The following is a 20,896-nucleotide window of genomic DNA, read 5'->3' as shown; positions in this document are numbered from 1 at the left end:
GTTAGGGCTAGGGCTACTGTTAGGGCTAGGGTTTGGGTTAGGGCTAAGGCTAGTATTAGAGTTAATGAAAGGGCTAGCTGTATGGTTTATATTAGGGTTAAGGTTTGTGATTGAAATACGGTTAGGGCTAAGGTTAGGATTAGGGTTAGGGTTAGGTTCATGGCTAGTATTAGTGTTAGGGTTAGGGTGAGGACTAGGGTTAGGGCTATGGTTACGGCTTGGGCTAGGACTAGTATTAGAGTTATGGTTAGTGCTAGGTATGGTGCTAGAATTAGGGTTAGGGCTAATGCTTAGGTTATTGTTAGGGTGAGGGTTAGCATTAGGGCTATTGTTAGGACTAGGAATTGGGTTAGGGTGAGGTCTAGTATTAGATTTAGGACTAGGGTTAGGATTAGGGCCAGGGCTACAGTTATGGTTAGGTTAAGGGTTAGTGCCAGGGTTAGGGCTAGTGCTTAGGCTTGTATTAGAGTTAAAGGTTAGGGTTAAGGTTGGTGCTTGTGTTAGGGTTAAGGGTACGGTTAAGAGTAGGGCTATAGTTAGGGTTAGGGCTAGGAACAGGATTAGGGCTCAGGTTAGTATTAGATTTAGAATTAAGGTTAGGTCTAGGGTTAAGGTTAGGGCTACGGTTATGGTAAGGGTTAGTGCTAGGGTTAGGGCTAGAGCTTGTATCAGGCCTCATCCCCGCACTTATCATCTATACCAGGGACGGGCATAGATGATAGGACTAGTGGACTAGTATAAGGGTTAGGGTTAGATTTAGGGATAGGGTTAGGAGCAGGGTTAGGGTTAAGGCTAGGTCTATGGTTAGGGTTATGGCTAGGCCGGTATTAGAGTTAGGGTAAGGGTTAGGACTAAGGCTAGGGTTTTTATTTGGGTTAGGGCTAGTACTAGTATTAGAGTTTGTGAAAGGGTTAGGACTAGGGTTAGGGTTAGGGCTAGTGTTAGGGTTAGGGTTAGGGTTTGGGCTACGGCTAGTATTAGAGTTAATAAAAGGGCTAGGGGTATGGTTAGGGTTTGGGTTAGAGTTTGGGTTACGGTAAGAGTCGGTTTTAGGTCTTTGTTTAGGGTTAGTGCTAGGGATAGAGTTAGTGTTTTTTGATAGGGTTAGGGCTATGGTTAATATTAGGGTTAGGGTTTGTGATTGAAATAGGGTTAGGGCTAAGGTTAGGATTAGGGCTAGGCTTAGGGTTACCGTTAGGTTCATGGCTAGTATTAGAGTTAGGGTTAGGGTGAGGACTAGGGTTAGGGCTAGGGTTAAGGCTAGTATTAGAGTTAGGTTTAGGACCAGGGTTAGGGCTATGGTTACGGCTTAGGCTAGGACTAGTACTAGAGTTATGGTTAGTGCTAGGTATGGTGCTCGAATTAGGGTTAGGGCTAATGCTTAGGTTAGGGTTAGGGTGAGGGTTAGTGTTAGGGCTATTGTTAAGGCTAGGAATTGGTTAAGGGTGAGGTCTAGTATTAGATTTAGGACTAGGGTTAGGATTAGGGCTAAGGCTAAGGCTTGTATTAGAGTTAAGGGTTTGGGTTAAGGTTGGTTCTAGGGTTAGGGCTAGTGGTTGCATTAGGGTTTGTCATGGCTATGAATAATTATGGATCCCCAGCCTCTACTTAGATGGTGATAGTAAAGGGTGGTGGAGACAGGACACAGTGGAATGGAAGTTCTTAAATTGAGAGCATCACAGGGAACAATAACACAAACGATGGTAGTAGTGTTGCAACTTGATATTGTCACTCACCGGACTGTGAGTGCTACTTCTCGTGTGTTTAGGAACCGTGGCCGTCCACCATCCTGAGGGTCTGCGCATGTGCAGCCCTTTCAAACCTTCAGTATCTGTTCCTTTTAGTTAATTGGCTGATCAGGCAACACTCCCTATTTAAAGCACCTGTGGTCTATACCTCGTTTCCTGATCTTGGAGTCTCATTCCCCATGAGCCTCTGAAGGTGTTCCTGTGTTTCCTCGTGTATTCAGCTTCTGCTGATTCCTGTTGTTCATTTGTGGTTTCCTAACCACTTCAACTCTCCCGTGTTCATCGTGACTGCACCAGGTGATTCCTATCCGCTGCCTCCGTGCTTCTACAGTATCCTGCTCACTTCAACTCTCCTGTGCTCATCGTGACTGCACCAGCTGATTCCTATCCGCTGCCTCCGTGCTTCTACAGTATCCAGCTCACTTCAACTCTCCCATGTTCATCGTGACTGCACCAGCTGATTCCTATCCGCTGCCTCCGTGCTTCTACAGTATCCTGCTCACTTCAACTCTCCCGTGTTCATCGTGACTGCACCAGCTGATTCCTATCCGCTGCCTCCGTGCTTCTACAGTATCCTGCTCAATTCAACTCTCTCGTGTTTATCGTGACTGCACCAGCTGATTCCTATCCGCTGCCTCCGTGCTTCTATAGAGTCCTGCTCATCGCAACTCTCCAGTGTTCATCGTGTCTGCAGCCAGCTGATTCCTATCCGCTGTCTCCGTGCTTCCACAGTGTTCCTGCTTATGTCAACTCGTCTGTCTGCATCGGGTCAGCACTCCGCTGCTTTCATCTCAGCTATTGGTTATCAGATCGCCTCAACTCTCCCGTGTTCTCCAGGTGTCCAGTTCTATATACTACTGCTTCCTGAGTATTGCCTAAACCTTGCTGGTCTACCTACCGTGCGCTGCACCTACTTGGTTACCGCTTCAACCCTCCAGTGGTTTCTCATCCTACCGGCCTCCAGCCGTTCAGGTATCCCTGCACGTCTCTCTGACAGCCTGCTCTCCTGAACCACGGTATTCATACTTCTCATTGACTGTGCTGGTGTATTGCATATCTAACTGGACTGAGTTTGTTCTCCTCCGGAGTTTCCTATCCACCGAGACTGTTGCTATCATTTGACTGTGTTTCCTATTTGCCTGGATAGTTCTTGTGATTTTGTATATTTGTGCAGTGCTGCTCAGCTATTATTATATTGTGCATATCATCGTGGGATCAAGTTCAGTGTGTCCGTGTATACTCTGCATTGCATTCATCTCCTCGTGCCCCTCCTCACATATATATTTCAGTGGTACAACTTGCTAGATGCAGACCACTGCCTCCTGTTTCCTGTGACACCAGTTTCTAGTATCCATTCACATAGCAGTGGTACAACTTGCTAACGCAGACCACTGACTCCCCTGATACCTTCACCTGGATTCCATTCCTTCACCTAGACAGCGGTACAACTTGCTATACGCAGACCGCTGACTCGCACCACCTCCTCGTTACTCCTGGACTTTCCTCCTCACTATAGCAGTGGTACAACTTGCTATACGCAGACCACGGACTACCTTCACGTTTCCTCGTCCATCCAGTTCCTCGTGTACAGTCTACCTATTACCAGTGCTGCTAGTCATAGACTTTCCTCGAGCATTCTCTTACCATCTGCTGTCTCCTGTTCCGTAGTCACCCCGCTACCAGAGTACCATAATACCAACTATACTGCTCTGGTAAGTCCATCATCTGGTGATACCTGGGTAAAGACTCCTAGTGCCCGTGACAGATATATTGATAGAAGATACAACAGCATTAATAATAAAATACAATCGTAATCACAGATGTACTTCAGTTGGTAACCAATGGCAACAGCATGCGGAATAGACAATATAACAGTTCAATGCTAGATGGTAATTAGAACACTTGTATCCCACACGAAACACACAGCAGATGTAGGTGAACCACTGACACAGCTAGAAGTCCGATGAGAATAGTATGTAGACTTGGCTGATCCAAACGTATATTATGATTCACTTAGCAGGTGGTTATAGGTATCACAATAGTTCATATAGTGGAACAAAGAACGTTATATACTGTCCAGAAACTTGGGTATAACTGGTAACATGCAGGAAAGTGTTGCCTAGAAGTACAGAGTGATAACGAAATCCAAACTGAGCGTAGAACTACAGGTCACAGAAGATCCGGTTAACAAGCAAGCGAGAGTTCATCACAATTAGACGACAGCTGGTAGTGCACACAACTTGAATTGAAGTAGAGGCTCCCGGCTTAGCAGTATATTCATATTAACAGTCCAGCAATAATAATCAGCAGAATAATAATAGCCGTGCCAGACATAGAACCACAGATGACAAGAGAACTTGATTGTAGTTCAACATAGCATACCGCAACACAGACAGCCGAGTAGAATAGTACTTGAGCCAATCAACATGAGCGCAGGTGTAGCAGACAACTCACGAATTGTTCTGTGTGCAGATGAATGACAACACGTAACTTCAGCTTGTAGATGAACCACGAACTGGCATACAGCGGAGCCGATGGAGAGCAATGATGACAGGTAACTTCGACAACCGATAGTATCCAGAAGATAGGCAAAATATCAGATATGCAGCCAGAACCCACGGCAGTGTGAGTAACACGAAGATCAGGCAATGAGTCCATGATTACGGGAGCTTCAAATAGTCCTCTAGGACCAATAGGCTTCAGAAGGAGGTCCCAATCAACATAATGAGAAACACCTATGGACAGGTAGAGACTCTGAAGCGAAAGCAAGCACCAACATAGTTCTTAAAGGGCAAGTCACAACGCCAGCACCTAGCTATGGGAGCGGCTTGTGACAGGGTTAAGGGTAGGGTTAGGAGTAGTGCAATTGTTAGGGTTAGGGCTAGGAACAGGGTTAGGGCTCAGGTTAGTATTAGATTTAGAATTAGGGTTAGGTCTAGGGTTAGGTTTAGGGCTAGTGCTATGGTTATGGTAATTGTTAGTGCCAGGGTTAGGGCTAAAGCTTGTATCAGGCGTCATCCCCGCACTCATCATCTATGCCAGGGACGGGTGTCTTCCTGTGTCGGCAGCTCATCCCGTTGCTAGGCAGCGGGACGCCGTCCTCTTCCTCCAGGGTCTTTTCATTGCTGTGCGCATGTGTGTCCGCTCGCATCTCCGTTACCAGCGGGATGCTTGTCTGCACCTCCTGTCGGCGATCAGCTGCTCTGGCCACCGGTTCCACTGTGTCACGGGCACTAGGAGTCTTGCCCAGGAATTCACCAGATGACTGGGCTTACCAGAGTGGTGAAGTTAACACAACGGTCCTCTGGTAGCAGGGTGACTAGCGGAACATATATCACAGCAGATGGAGAGAGAATGCCAATAAAGAATAGGAAAGTCAGTGACTTGCAGCAATCTTGGTCAATGAGTCAGCGACTAGCTGATATTGTGAAAAGGCAGATTTGAACACGGAGATCAGGATGGACATGAGCAGATGCGGGGAGGTAGTAGGGAAGTCAGTGGTCTGCGTACAGCAAGTTGTATCACTGCTTATGGTGAGAAGACTTGTCCAGGTGCAGGTAGGTAGCGGGGAAGTCAGTGGTCTATGTACAGCAAGTTGTACCACTGCTTAATAGGTGAGGATGTGTACAGGTGTCGAAGAGTGGAGGCATACAAAGGATAATAGGATGCAGACACTGAGAGCACAGAGGAACTTGATCCCAATAGATATGCAGTGTATCCAGCAAAGTCTATAACGGTATGTGTGGCGCTGCTTGGTAGAGACATGCTCAGCACAGATATGCAGGCCAATAAAGGATAGTCAATCACAATTATGCATATAACCACTGAGTAGTACGGTTAATTCCAAACAGATATGCAGCATAACAATAACAGTCTATAGCGGGTATGGATACCGCTGCTGAGAGTGGAAACTTGTCCTAGCGGATATGCAGAGTAAACGTAAAAAATCAATAACAGATGGGCATACCGCTATTCAGTAGAACAGTCTGTCCACAGGAAGATGCAGGGACTGCAGAGACGCTGAACGGCAGAGACGAGTGTAGGAACCACAGGTGAGTAGATCCGGTAATCAGAGTCCAGCTGAGGACACAGGCAGGAAACAGGAGACTGTAGCAGGTATGGAAACCAGCGATGAGTAGCACAGGGAATCCACAGGAACTGAAGACACTAGTAGTACACAGGAGACAGTAGCGAGTATGGAGACCAGCGATGAGTAGAACAGGAATCAGCAGGAAACTGAAGACACTAGTAGAACACAGGAGACAGTAGCGGGTATGGAGACCAGCGATGAGTAGAACAGGAATCAGCAGGGAACTGAAGACACTAGTAGAACACAGGAGACACCTTCAGAGACTCACAGGGAATGAGACTCAAGATCAGGCAATGAGGTAATGAGCACAGGTGCCTTAAATAGGGAGAGTTGCCTGATCAACCAATTAGATTAAAAGCAACAGTCACAAGAGTTCTTGGGACCTGCGCATGCGCAGTCCATCAGGATGGCGGACGGCCGCGGTTTAAGATAGGTGCCGGCAGGAAGGCTAGGGAGCCACGCACCAGCGTAGAGGCACTCACGGTCCGGTGAGTGACACACTGCCACCAATCAGGGAATCGGCTCCACTATTTAAACCTGCCCTTAACACTAGGTAGGTGCCAGAGTATCAGGTCTTCCTATGCTCCAGCATTCCGATCTGTTTCCCTGCTCTCTGACACCTCCTGTGTACCGAATCGGTTTCCCTCTGGTTCAGCTTCTGGAGCTCCCTTTGGCCTGATTGCTGCCGCTGTAGCTGACCTTTGGCTTGCTGACTCTGATTTACCTTACACTTAGATAACATGTTTGCCTGAACAGTTTGACCTCTGCCTGCACGACCACGTCTTTGAACCATCCACTCCACTGAAGGCTAACTTGGACGTTGACCTTCATGTTCCTTGCTGAAAACTCCAAACGCCATTGTAGGGGATCCTGACGAAGACCAGGAGCGTGTTTTGACTCCACGACTCAGCAAGTGGCCTTCAATCCCTGCATCTTGTGACAGCTTGTATTAAAGTTAAGGTTAGAGTAAGGGCTAGTGCTAGCGTTAGAGTTAGTGTTAGGGGTATGGTTAGTGCTAGGGCTGGTATTAGAGTTACGGTAAGTTTTAGGACTAGGGTTTGGGCTAGGCCTAGGCTTAGGGTAGGTCGAGGGCTAGTATTAGATTTAAGATATGGGTTAGAACTAGGGATAGGGTTAGTGCTAGAGTTAGGACTAGGGCTTGTACTAGGGTTAGGTCTAGTTCTAGCAGTAGGTTTAGGGTTAGAGTTAAGGTTAGTGTGAGGATACCACCCTTAACTGGGATGGCAGTTACCCTCTGTGGGATTCAACTCACTTGGGTAGACCTAAATATATCTAAAATAAGGCTTTATTACGACAGTACAACATCACAAGACGTTCACAAGATACAGGGTAAATGGCAGCATGTATCCTCCAGCAGCCTCTTGTAGTCAACACTCCAAAATAATAATCTCAGTCTCTTTCTCCTCCCGAAATATTACCACTACGGATTAGCTAGACAGTTACGTTGTCGCCCAGCCTGGGTTACTGGCTCACACATACCCTGTCCTGGTTGGGTTTCCTCCAGCGGCACAACGATGCCTGGCCCAGAGTCCTTTTCTCTGATGTCTTGTATACCAGGATCCTTCAAGCTAGAATAGCTCTATTGGCATTCTGCTAGCCTTATATTCTTGGCTGTATACACAGGGAGTACAGTCAAATGTCTCAATCCTCCTCCTTTCAGCAGGACTCTATCAGTGGACACTTTAGCTGTTAGACATACCGTCTCTGTTACCTTGATCATACAATGGAATGGCTTGACTCAATTAGCTATTTGGCTGAATATACTAAACAAACGGTTACAATATAACATCAAGGAATGACACTTCACACTTGTGTGAAACAACAAGACTTTTGAGACATTATATCTGCCACGTTACTTAATCTGAGTCTGTCCAACCAAGCACATTCATCTACCACCCCAGTCATATATGATATATCTGAAAGTGCCCGCATCCCTTCTAGATCTAGATCTAGGGCCTGATTCCTTAAGGATCTTAACTTGAGAAACTTCTTATTTCAGTCTCCTGGACAAAACCGTGTTACAATGCAAGGGGTGCAAATTAGTATTCTGGTTGTCACAGTACCAACGAGGGACAACTGGATCCTGGTAGTTCACCGGAATTGACGTGACTTCAGCTAGGGGCGCGGAGTCTAACAAGCGAAAGGTGTTCGCCAGTGATTCCCGCAAGGGAATATGGACTTCGCGGCTTCCACTTGCAGGTCACGGCCCCCTAGGAAGTTCCCAGCGAAAAACGAGAGAGAGAGCATAGAGTAGACAGATGCAGGTAGTATTCGTTGCTACTGGCAACTGGCGAGGAGATGAGCCAAGGAATGTTGCTAAGAGCGGGTAGGTAGTATTTGTTGCTACTGGCAACTGGCAAGGAGATGAGCCATGGAATGTTGCTTGGAGCGGGTAGGTAGTATTCACTGCTACTGGCAACTGGCGAGAAGATGAGCCATGGAATGTTGCTTGGAGCGGGTAGGTAGTATTCGTTGCTACTGGCAACTGGCAAGGAGATGAGCCAAGGAATGTTGCTAGGAGCAGATTCACCAGATAGCCTGTCGCGTTGACACTGGAGGTGGTAGCGAAAGTAATGTGATGAAGTCACCTGGAGTGAATAGCGGAATAGACTACGGCGTAGGAGCCCAGAGGAGCAGTAACTTGGAAAGGCAGAGTAGGAATCCCCGGGAACTCGGAATGACACAGGAGCTGTATTCATGTGGAAGTCAGAGACTGACTGAAAGAACCAGCACAGATTACTACGCGCTGTGCACCCAACCCGGGAACAGATGGAAGCAGCTAGGCTATCTTGTATTTAGGAAGTGAATGGGTGTGGTTTATTATACGCGTCGCTCATTGGTAACTCCTGTAGTGTATTACAAATTGACACTGGTAGATCCAAGGCGGCAATTAACAGTATTCTCCGACATGGCAATGGCAATCCAGTTGCTGTTTATTCAACGAGGCTGAAGTTAGCTTCTTATTCGGCCAGTTTCTTATTCGTTTTTAATTCATACTCCAGCTTCTTATTTAGAAAAGCTTATTTTAAAGGATTAAATCAATTTGGATCACTGATTTCACATCAAATTAACACTACAGGGGGTCCCTTATACAAAATGCATTAGCATTTCGCCTGACCCAACAAGGTTATGGGCATGAAATCAGGAGGCAAAGTGGGCAAAGTCACCATATTTTATCATTTTAAATAAGTAGCTGCAGATTTGCAAGTGTTAAATGCCATTGGGCCAGCAATTTGACAGTGGGAATGAACACAGGGTGGTCAGTTACATATAAAACATCTGTCTTTTGCCTGGCCAAACGCTGTTTTGGGCATGCAATCAGGTGGCAAAGTGGGCACAGATAGCATTTTGAGCATTTTGAAAAAGAAGCTGCAGTTTTTCAAGGGTTGATGTTTTTATTAAAAATTGCAACAAAAATAAATCCAGTATCACTTTGTCCAAGATAAAATAGACTATATACATTATCCAAATGGTAAAAAGGACCAATATGAACAAAAACTTCACACCCAATTCTACTACAATCCCATCACAAAACAACTAATACACCACTTCACAAATGTAAAAAAACACAAAAAAACACAAAACAAATCAAAAACTTTCCACGAGAGAACCATGCCAACCCTTAGCACAATACTTCTCATTACCACAACCCTGCCACCAATCTATAATACCACCCACACATCCTTTACTGTCAGGTAATGCAAGCAAACTTTAAATGTATGTACACCTTACTAAAAAAAAAAAAAGGGTTTCCACAAAATCTAATAGTGATAAAACATGATAGATAGCCAAGAATGGAGAGACTGCCAGGTGTTAGCTACCGCTTAGGGAGGTCTCAGCCCCCGCCAAAGTCTACTCCAGCTCGCAGCATCCATCCGGTCCCTCTCCATTTCCCTTATTTTCCAAACCTTGTGCAGAATACTATCCACCACCTCACTACAGGGAAGAATTTTGCCCCTAATGGACACTAAACACCGTGCGCTCCATGTGTAAAACCTAACAACTACGCTAACTAAAAAACGAGTGCTTAAATCAAAATCCCTACATCTTTTGAGCACTCCATACACCCACTCAGGGTAACTAAGCCCCGAAAGACACGGAAGGCCTAAAGCGTGGGACACTCCCTTGTAAACCTCTATACTAAAAGGACATTGAAGCAAGAAGTGGTCCATTGTCTCCACCTCCCCATGACATTCCTCCCGTGGACAACCACGATCATCGACACCCCTATGCTTCAGGTTCCCCTTAACAAAGAGCCTCCCATGAAATGCATGCCAAGTGAGATCTCTAAACTTCGGAGGAATCTGCTTGGAATTCACCAAAGACAGTCCCTTCAAGCTCATATCACCTGGGCAATCCTTTAGTAACAGGGGCACATCAATGTGAGTACGCAAAATCCTCCTCTCCAACACACTTCTAGAGGAGTTTTTTGCCTCACCCACCTCAATCTGCCATTTCCTTGTCACCTTTAAACCCTGAACCACATAGGCCGGGAGGTATCCATGCTTAACTCGAAGACTTTTTACGGGACCCTATCCAACCATGCATTGAGAAAGGGGTGCACCCAAACACAAAAGCCAGCTACCCACCAAGGGAGACTCCAAAAAGAGACTCCCGAGATGAAGCTTCAAAAAGGCAGTACTAAAGAACAGCACTGGGTTTATCATTCCCAGGCCACCTTCATCCTTCAGTTTGTAGGTCACGTTCCTCTTCATGAGGTTCAAATTGTTCCCCCATAACAACTGAAAGAACAAGGAACTGACCTTGACCCTTAATGATTCTGGCAACAGACATATGTAACTGACGTACAAAAAAATTGGGATCAAGTAAGTCTTGATCAAATCAATCCGTTCTCTGTAGGGCAGCTTCCACTTCTTCCAGTTATCCACCTTAGAAGCGGCATCTGCCAGTTTCAATTCCCAATTTCGCTGGGCATAATCACCCGAACCAAATAGAATGCCTAAGATTTTAACCTCTTGACTGGCCTGAGGGAGCGCATCCGGAAGGACAAACTGCCGTCCTACCTCCCCTATCCAGGGCCGGATTAACCCTAGGGCTAACTGGGCTACAGCCCAGGGCCCTCGGGCATCCAGAGGGCCCTTGAAAGTGCTCAACAGCATTATTGATTGGTTTGGGGCGGGGGCGCCCCTGGCGCGATCAATGCTGCTGAGCACTTTCACTGCGATGCTTCCCCGGCGCACTGTAGTCTCCTTACTGAGGAGATCTTGTGAGTCTCACTCTCACAAGATCTCCTTAGTAAAGAGTGTACATCGCGCCAGGGAAAGACTGCAATGCCAGGAGGAGGTAAATGCCTTGGGGGCGGCTCGCTCACCGTGGGGAGGGGGGTGGCTCGGATCATGGGGGGGGGCCCTCACGGGGGAATGGAGGCCCCCTTAGCCCAGAGGCTTCCATTCCCTTAATCCGGCCCTGCCCCTAACCAGAGAACTTCACACTTTTCTTGGTTTATCTCTGAGCCCGAAGCCTCCGAATATTCGCAGATTAGATTTTCAATGCCACGCGCCTCGGCCATGTCTGACAAGGCGACTGTGACATCATCAGTGTAGGCCGCTACCTTCAAGGGAACATCCACAGCCAGCTGCACTCCCCTCAATGCACCGTTTTCAATCCTCCTGATAAAAGGATCAATCGCAAATACATAGAGGAGAGGGCTCAAGGGACAACCTTGTCTGACTCCAGATGACACCGCAAAAGTAGGACCCACCCAACCATTTACAAGAGGGAAGCTCTCGACCTGCCTATAAATGGTACGCAGCCAATCAACCAACCTCACTGGCAGACCATACCTCTCAAGAAGTGCCCACAGATATTCATGATTGACACGATCAAACGCCTTAGATTGATCCAGCGCCAGAAGGTACTTACCCCACTTCTCAGCCCTGCACAGCTCCATGGCCTCCCGGATGCCAAGGACAGCATTAAAGATGCTTCGACCCTTCACAGTACAGTGCTGAGAAGTGGAAAGCAACAGGCCTGATACTTCCATAATCCTGTTAAAAATTACCTTTGCCAGAATCTTTCTATCTGAATTGAGAAGAGCGATGGGGCGCCAATTCTCAAACCTGGATGGGTCTTTCCTCTTGGATAGCAAAATAAGGGCGGACTGCCTCATGGAGGGAGGGAAAAACCCTCTACCCAAGCTCTCATTAAAAACCGCCACTAGGAGTGGGGCCAGGAGGTCCACAAAGGCTTTATAAAACTCGGAAGTTAAACATCCGGGCCTGGGGATTTCTTATTTGATAAACTATCAATCGCCCTCCTGACCTCGTCCACCGTTATCTCAGAATCCAAGGGATCAAGAGAAGCCTGATGGTCACCAAGCCCAGACACGCCCCTCAGAAACCGTTCCATCTTCTCTCTTTTAAGTACCTTCCCAGACAAAAGGCCAGAGTATAAGGAGGGCACGACTGACAAGATACCCCCTTGGTCTTTCCGGAGGACCCCTCTGTCATCGCGCATTTCCCTCACCTCCTTCGCATCAACCGATCTCTTACAGTTAAGGAAGGCATCCGGAGAGTGGCACTTACCGTAGTCCCTTTCCAAAACCAAAGAGGCATAACGGTCATACTGGCACTCTTTTATCTGGGATTTTACCGGGGAGATTTCCCCACTATCTCCACCCTCAGAAATCAGGAAATCGAGTTTCTGTCTCAAGGCATGGCAGACATTCTCTTTTATCCAATTCCTCTGAACTATAAGTTCCCTAAAGAACCTCCGAGTTCTTCTTTTTAAATCCTCCCACCACTCTGGCCTAGTCCAACCTTTGTCTAAAAGTGTTTCTTGGGTTTCAAGGAAGTCCCTAAAGTCTTCCCTCTTCATCTTCCAGAAGGCTGGAATTCAGATGCCACAGGCCCCTGCCTTTCTGAGGGGTGTCTGAAGTGTTCAAAGACACGCAAAGACAAATGTGATCCGAGAACTCTACCGCCATCAACTTTGGAGTTGATGTGACAGAGCTCCCTTTAACAAAAAACCTATCTATTCTTGACCTACTTCTACCTCTAGAAAAGGTGAACCCCGTGAGGTCTGGAGAGTGATGAATATGCACATCTACCAGCCCAGCCTGACTTACCATATTAACTTAAAAGCCTGCATCATAGCTCAGCGATGTTCACGAGCCTTCCCTATCCTCTGGCCTAACAATGGTGTTAAAATCATACCCGAAGACAATCTGCTGGCCCGTAAAAAGGTAAGCTTTATTTTCCCTGAAAAGGCATTTCCTGTCCCGTTGGGTTTGGGGACCATAAATATTTATCAACCTCAGGACCTGCCCCCTTAGGGAAACATCCATAACCATACATCTGCCCATGCTTATTTCTATAATCCGCTGAATGGTTACCATGCCAGTAAAAAGGACTGCCACTCCACCGTACGGCTCGACCCCAAGAGACCAATAGGTGGGACCTTGCCGTCACTCCCGTTTGCATTTGTGGAGGTCCGCGAGGCGCCCAATCCTAGTCTCTTGCAAAAATAAAAAATCAACCTCAAGCATGTTGAAAAAATCAAAGGCCATATAACGAGCTCGATCTGAACGCACAGATGCCACATTAATGGTGGCAAACTGTATGAGTTGGGGAGCCATCATTAAAAATTATATGCATGGGCATTGCCTTCATTACCTCTCAGCATTATATTACCTAACACCTACAAGACCTTTGACCCTTTCCCCGGATCCTGTACACCATCACTTCTGGCCAGAGAATCTTCTGAACGAACCACATCGTCAATCCCAAAAGTTGTCCCCCCGGGGTCCTCCTCTTCTGGATATATTTCCTCCCCCTCCCCCCTGGTTCCATCACATCCTCCTCCCTATCCCCCGATTCCCTCCACCTGAACTATGAACTACCTCAAAGATGGTGTCAGTATCCTCAGAAACCTTAGTTGGTGTTAGGAACCCCTCCAGCCGGCACAACACAACCCGGAATCTACTCTGCCAGTCAGGTGTTCACTGGAGCCCCTGATGGTGGGGACAGACTGGGCCGCAGACTGACAGAGGGTCGTGAAGTGCGTACCAGCTGGGGAGAACCCAGGCAAGAGAAGACAGGTCCACGCAGAGGTCAAGGGCCGGCAGCAGACAACGGTATCGATGAACAAGCTGAGGTCAGGGGTCACAGGCAAATAGCAGAACGGGTAAACAGGCCAAAGATCAGGGTCACAGGAAACACAAGCAAGGTCCAAATCAAAGCCAAGGGTCATACACGGGGAGTCAAATAGAGATATCAGGATACAGGACAGGAACTAGCAGGTCAGCAGACTGGAACACAGAAGCTATAACCGGCAATGAGGCAGCAGAGCTCATTGCCTTAAATACCAGTGGCCACCAATCGGAGCCTAGCTCTGAATTAGACACAGCCCCCAGCATAATTAATAGGCTGCATTAATTAGCCCACAGGCTAGAACATATGGTGAGCGCTGCGCCCGGCTTCCTCTCATTGCCGGGACGCAGCGCCGAAGCGTCTTCTCGTTGCCCCGGCAACGGCCGGGTCAGGGCCGGAAGTGACGTCCCGGTCGCCATAGCGATGGCCGGGACGCAGGTGAGTGAGTCGCGGCGGCTGGGCACCGCCGCGGCTCGTAACAGTTGGATCCCCACCTACTTGAATTACAGACTTGCGAGGAAATTTTACACCCACAATATTGATCTCCCCACAATTCTCACCCCCTGCTACACCAGCTGTTCCGACCTCAGTACCCACCACCTTTTGAACAAAGGGATCAGCCTGCCTAACCCTAACTTTTGCCCTAGTTCTCTGCGCTTTGGGCCTCAGGACCAGCTCTGCACCAGCAGTACACACAATTTCCCCATCCTCTTCATCACTAGACAGGGACAAAAATCTGTGGGCCAAAACAACTGGTTCAGGAGAACTTGGACTCGCCCTACCCCCTTTCCGCTTTCTTACCACCTTCCAGCTTCCACCTTTTTCCATATCCTCCTCCCCACCTTCCTTACTAGTACTAGGCTGGGCTGAGCCCACCTTTAACCTTGGCTTAGACTGCGGTTTCTCATTCTGTAGCTGAACAGACATCCCATACCTAGGTCTTGGCTGAGGCTTAGATTGGAATAAACCCTGTTTCCTAGGTTTTGCCTTAGGAGGCCTCCTCTCTTCTCTCTCCACCTCCTCAGCCCTTTCCGCCATCTCAGCATCAGATTCCCTATTGTGGTGTGCGCGGGGACAGTTTGTGAAAGAATGTCCCACTTCACCACACAGGTTACATCTGATTACTTTACAACCTTTTGCTGTATGTCCAAGCTCTTGGCAATGTGCACACCTAACAACATCACAATCTCTGCTAAAATGGCAGAAAGAACCGCAGCGATAACATGTCCGGGGCTGGCCCGGATAGAAGCACTGAATTTTATCCCTGCCTATATAGGCTGCAGATGGAAGGTGTACTGGTCCAGAATCCAGTTGCCTCATGCTAATATCAGTCATCCAGGCCCCACTCCAGACGTGCCTCTCTGAATCTGGAACCTTAACTAGAGGAGATTCCATTACTGCATACCGTTTTACCCAATAGGAAAGGTCTTCCACTAATAAGGATTTGTTGCGTACTAATATAGTCATTCTGATGTTATTCTGCTTGGTAATGGCTGAAGCCTCATAATCCACCCAAGGGGACACATTCTTGACACTCCCCCACCGTTCCCAGAAATTCTGGAGGCCATAGGAGGTCTCAAAACTTAGGTCATACTCAGCTGTCCCCACTGGGTGAATACTGGCAAAGAGATCCTTGGCCACAAATCCCAATCCAAATATGTGGTCCAGATAAGTACCCCTATCTGGTGGAGAACCCTCCCCTTTCCATTTCAGTTGGACTACATTCCTTCTATTTGGTGATCTTCCCAAATTTGGCTGTGCTGGGGCTGATTTTTGCCCCCCCCGAATTCTGGCATATGAAATGTATGACTGCTTTTCCTGACCTCCCCCATCGTTAACCCCTTCACTCCTTATTCCTCCACTCATACTCTTATTCCCCTCCCTAGCCTTTGTTTCCTGCTCATTTTCTAAAGAAAAAAGCCAATAAGTAATTTTAGATTCCTTAACAGAAACACCAATTTCCAACAGGCTATCAGTCACTTTTTTTTACTCTCATTGGCACATCCCAGTCTGCTTTTAACTTGTCTCTGGCTGCTAGGCAGTCCTTGGTCACCATACAAATTAAATTACTTCTCAAACTGAGGTTAGACAAATTAGCATCATTTGCACCAGGCATGATATCACTTTTTGCAACATTTTCACACGAAGCAGTCTCCATTTGCACAAGACTGCCTGAGTCCCCTGCTGCTCGCACACCTATGCCTAGTGCATCTGCCTCATCTCTGTCATGTCCAGGAAAGGGGATGCCAGCCTTCTCACATATTTTTGCAACAGCTGCAGGAAAGTCTACCACAGCCAGCGACATTTCTGCAGACACCCCCTGAATCTTCCTGTACTGTGGCTGCAGATCACCCTTGCAGATTTCTCTGTGGATGTTATCGGCCTGGGAATCCCTTTATTCAGTGGCAACTGGACCATGGTCTCTGAGACTTCTTGGGATGAAATTACTGCAGGGATTTTCTCTCTCTCCCTCTGCTGGATGTTCTGTGAATCACATGCTGACACACTGCTAGGCTCAGTCCCAGAGAGGATGAGGTCACGACCTGGAAGTGCTCTCCCTGCTGCATCCATGTTGCCAGATCCAGTTTTCATGCTGCCAGAATCTTCCACAGCTACCCCTGACTGCACAACCATTTGTATACTGTTTTCCAATAAATGAATTTGTTCTAAAGTCACATTGTCTGTATTTTGTACATAGTCTGAATTAACAGGCAAATTAGGTGGAATTTGTGATCTCTGTGTACTCTGAGAGCTTTGCATGCCTGTCACTGATTCTTCCTCTGCACTTGTAGATTCAGCTTCCTCTGCATTTATCCAGGCACTTAATAAACGTACTGTTGCTTCTTTATCTTTTTGCACACTCTCCAGTTCTATTATTTCTTGAGAAAAAACTGCTCTATTTGAGCTAAATGCTTTGTTTCTTTTCTTTTTAAGCAACAGAATCTGCTCCTTTAACTTCTCCACCTCACTTTTGGCTACTTCTAGTTTACATTTCACTTCTTCCAATTCCATGGTATCACCCCAGTCACCAGAAGCACCATTCTCCTCATTATTTTCACAGTCAGTGTCCATTACAGAGGCATTCTCTGCTGAAATTGTGGACTCTGTCGTGTTGTTATCTTTCTCTTTATACTGCACTGTCTCTCCCAGTATTACATCAGTACCTTTAGCCACTGCAAAATCTTCTGGGGCCTTAACCCCCTTTTTCTTTGCTTGCACAGGCTGAGTTCTTCCTCCAGGTTTTACCTCCCCAGATTTGGGGGGCTTCTTGGAAATCCCTGAAGCACTTTCAGCTCCCTTTTTCCTACCCCAGGTGGGGTAACCACGATCAGGTTTATCACCAGGCCTTACTCCCTGGCTGCTGGTACTCACTGGTGTTTTTGTGAGTAGGCCTGGACTAGGCCCAACAGCCAGGGGACTCTCCCAGGGAGGCTCCCCAGGAGGCTCCATCAAATCTGGGTTAGCAGCAAACAATGGTATGGAAGTCAGGAGCTCACAAGCACACCTCTATGCCGTTGGGCCAGCAATTTGACAGTGGGAATCAACACTGGGCGGTCAGTTACATATAAAACATCTGTCTTTTGTCTGGCCCAACGCGCTGTTTTGGGCATGCAATCAGGTGGCAAAGTGGGCACAGATAGCATTTTGAATAAGAAGCTGCAGTTTTTCAAGGGTTGATGTTTTTATTAAAAATTGCAACAAACTCGAAACTTACGAAGGGAGATAATAGAGCGGGGATCACCTTCTGGTACAGATTCACTTCCCCAAAGCCAAGAGCCAACTCCAGTGGGAATCAGATCTCCAGACATCCTTCACAGAAGACCAGTGGCAGGCAGTTTATGTAAATGCTTTTCGTATGTCCAAATGTTTAAGCCACACTGAAATGTTTATCAAACTAGTTAATAGCCTATACCTGACCCCCTCCAGAATCCATAAAATGTGGCCCTCCAAGTCTAAGTTGTGCTGGAGACAATGCTCGATGGTTGGGGATTTGCTTCATATTTTTTGGGCATGTCTGGGTTTACGTTCCTTTTGGGCTCAGGTATATGATTTAGCTAAGAGGGTGACTGGATTAGATCTTTCTCAGGCCCCTGAAAATTGCCCTTCTTCAAATATATCCACCTCATGTCCCAAGACAGGCCTGTTATGTGTTTAACCATATACTTATTGCTGCCAGAGCTGCCATAGCCCAGGCATGGAGGGCGCCGTTACCCCCACCCTGTCAAAAGTAATAACCAAAGTCCATTATGCATTCGAGATGGAAACACTTGATGTCCCCTACTCTATGAGACCATCCTCCCCACTGTGGAAATGGTTTGAATGGCATGTCTATGTGACTGATGGAGGTGGTGCTCCGGTTGATAACCCTTCTTCCCCTCCCCCTACTAATGGAGGTCTTACGCCAATAGGTGTGCCTTGATGGAGTGTTTAAATTGAGCCTTCAAAGACTTAGACCAAGTCTTGTGGGTTGGGTGAAACAGCCACAGTAGAATGTAAAATGTATACTGTATAATGTTTGTAACCTGCATACGCTGTATTGGTGTGTCCATATTCCCCCCCCCCCCTCTCCCCTCCTATCTTTTTGTATCCCCCGTTAACCTAACAAATCTCAATAAAAACGATTAATGTAAAAAAAAAAAAAGACTTCCGGTGGGCGGGACATCTGGAATGGCCCCATCTTACACAGGCTCCGTGCAGCTTCCAACAATCGGATAACATCAGGGGACTAGGAAACTCCAAAATCATCAGAACTTGGCTTACATTAAGCCCAGGAGTCTAGTCGAAGACCCACAGCAGCACGGGGTCATTTTGCCTCATATCCCCGGTGTCTGACTCGGAAATAGAGCCACGCCAATTCTTCTGCCACATGGCGGCTCTACTCTCACAAGAATAAAGAAGAATATCTGGCCCCACACTTTTTTACACCACCTAAACGGGGATTTACTACATAAAGCCCCCAAACGTGGTCTAAGCCAGAACTGGGAGCTTAAATCTCCCCTACAAAACACCCGTTGGAGTAAAAGAAAAAGGGCGCGATACTAGAAGCGCCGACACCTACCGGTAACTCGGGCTGGAAGTTCCTGCTGAGGTAGTGGAATACGGGGTGAGACTGAGGCGGTGTTCAGCTGCGATCGAGTCGAAAGAGGTGCAGCGGAGGAGTGCCGGCAGTCGCAAGCGGATGGCTCAGGGTGAGCCCAGTGGTAAGAAGAGCTGATCGGCAGGAGAGTGGATCCACTTGTACGTCCAGCAGCCGTGCTGGAGGGTCCCGTTCGGGCAGCGGAACTCGTGTAGAGGCCTCTTGAGGAGTCGGAGTGGCCGTGAAGTCCTGCAGCAAGGGAGGTGACAGCCTCAGATGCTTCCTCTATTTCCCGCAGTGTATTGAAGCGGGGTTGCAAGAAGAGAGAGGAGAATCCAAGCCAGCGGTGAACAATTCATTTTGAGTGCAGTGACACCTGTCATTCTCTGGTGTGCAAGCATTTTGGGAGAGGTGAACGTATGTTGAGAGTTGGAAACCCTAAATACCTTTATTGTATTCCTAAGTGTCACTTTTGATTGGGACATAATATACTATATTTGAGAAGTTGTAATCTTTATTGGCTGACTGTGTCATATACTATTTAAAATCACGAACTTGAGATTTTGCTGACACCTAGTGGTGACAACTATTTGCACATTCTTAAAAATAACAAAGTTAAAATAATTGTGAAGTGCAGCTAGATAACTTTGCTCAGAAGAGATCTTGATGGAATTTCATAAATATTACTCAACTTTATACTCAGGTACCCCGCCAGATCAACAACTGATGTCTAGATTACCAGGGGAAGCAAAACTCCCCTCATTTAACACCTGATCAGAGGTAGATCCATGCAGGTGAGATTGCATCTCAAGAGGTAGACTTAGCAATCAAAGGACTGAAACTACACAAAGCCCCTGGTCTGGATGGCCTTACAGGGGAATATTAGAAATCTCTGCGTGGAGAAATTCAGCCAATTTTGACTGAACTTTTTTGTAAACTTCAGGTGCTGGCCTGCGTCCTTGGGTTCATTGTTATATTTACCTGTTCCTCAAACATTTACAACCTATAAAAGTCTCTAATCCTAGTCATTGAAACATAAAGACGGTTCATTAATTATATCATTACATTTCTATGTTTATAAACACTTTGTATGTTTATTGTGTTCATTGCAACTAATGTGCTTATTGTCATTGTCAATCTCATAAATAAAAATGTTAAAAAAAAAAAAAAATTGTAACAAAAATAAATCCAGTATCACTTTGTCCAAGATAAAATAGACTATATACATTATCCAAAGGGTAAAAAGGACCAATATGAACAAAAACTTCACACACCCAATTCTACTACAATCCCATTATAAATCAACTAATACACCACTTCACAAATATAAAAAAAGACAGAAAAACACAAAACAAATCAAAAACTTTCCACGAGAGAACCATGCCAACCCTTAGCACAATAGTTCTCATTACCACAACCCCGTCACCAATCTATAATACTACCCACACATCCTCTACTGTCAGGTAATGAAAGCAAACTTTAAATGTATGTAAACCTTACTAAAAAAAAAGGGTTTCCACAAAATCTAATAGTGATAAAACAGGATAGATAGAAAAGAATGGAGAGACTGCCATGTGTTAGCTACCGCTTAGGGAGGTCTCAGCCCCCGCCAAAGTCTACCCCCGCTCGCAGCATCCATCCGGCCCCTCTCCATTTCCCTTACTTTCTAAACCTTGTGCAGAATACTATCCGCCACCTCACTACAGGGAAGGATTTTGCCCCTAATGGACACTAAACACTGTGTGCTTCATGTGTAAAACCTAACAACTACGCTAACTAAAAAACGTGCTTAAATCAAAATCCCCACACCTTTTGAGCACTCCATACACCCACTCAGGGTAACTAAGCC

Source organism: Mixophyes fleayi, chromosome 3 (genome assembly GCF_038048845.1).
Source record: "Mixophyes fleayi isolate aMixFle1 chromosome 3, aMixFle1.hap1, whole genome shotgun sequence".
In the NCBI taxonomy this organism is placed as follows: Eukaryota; Metazoa; Chordata; class Amphibia; order Anura; family Limnodynastidae; genus Mixophyes; species Mixophyes fleayi.
This window is presented reverse-complemented; position numbering follows the sequence as displayed.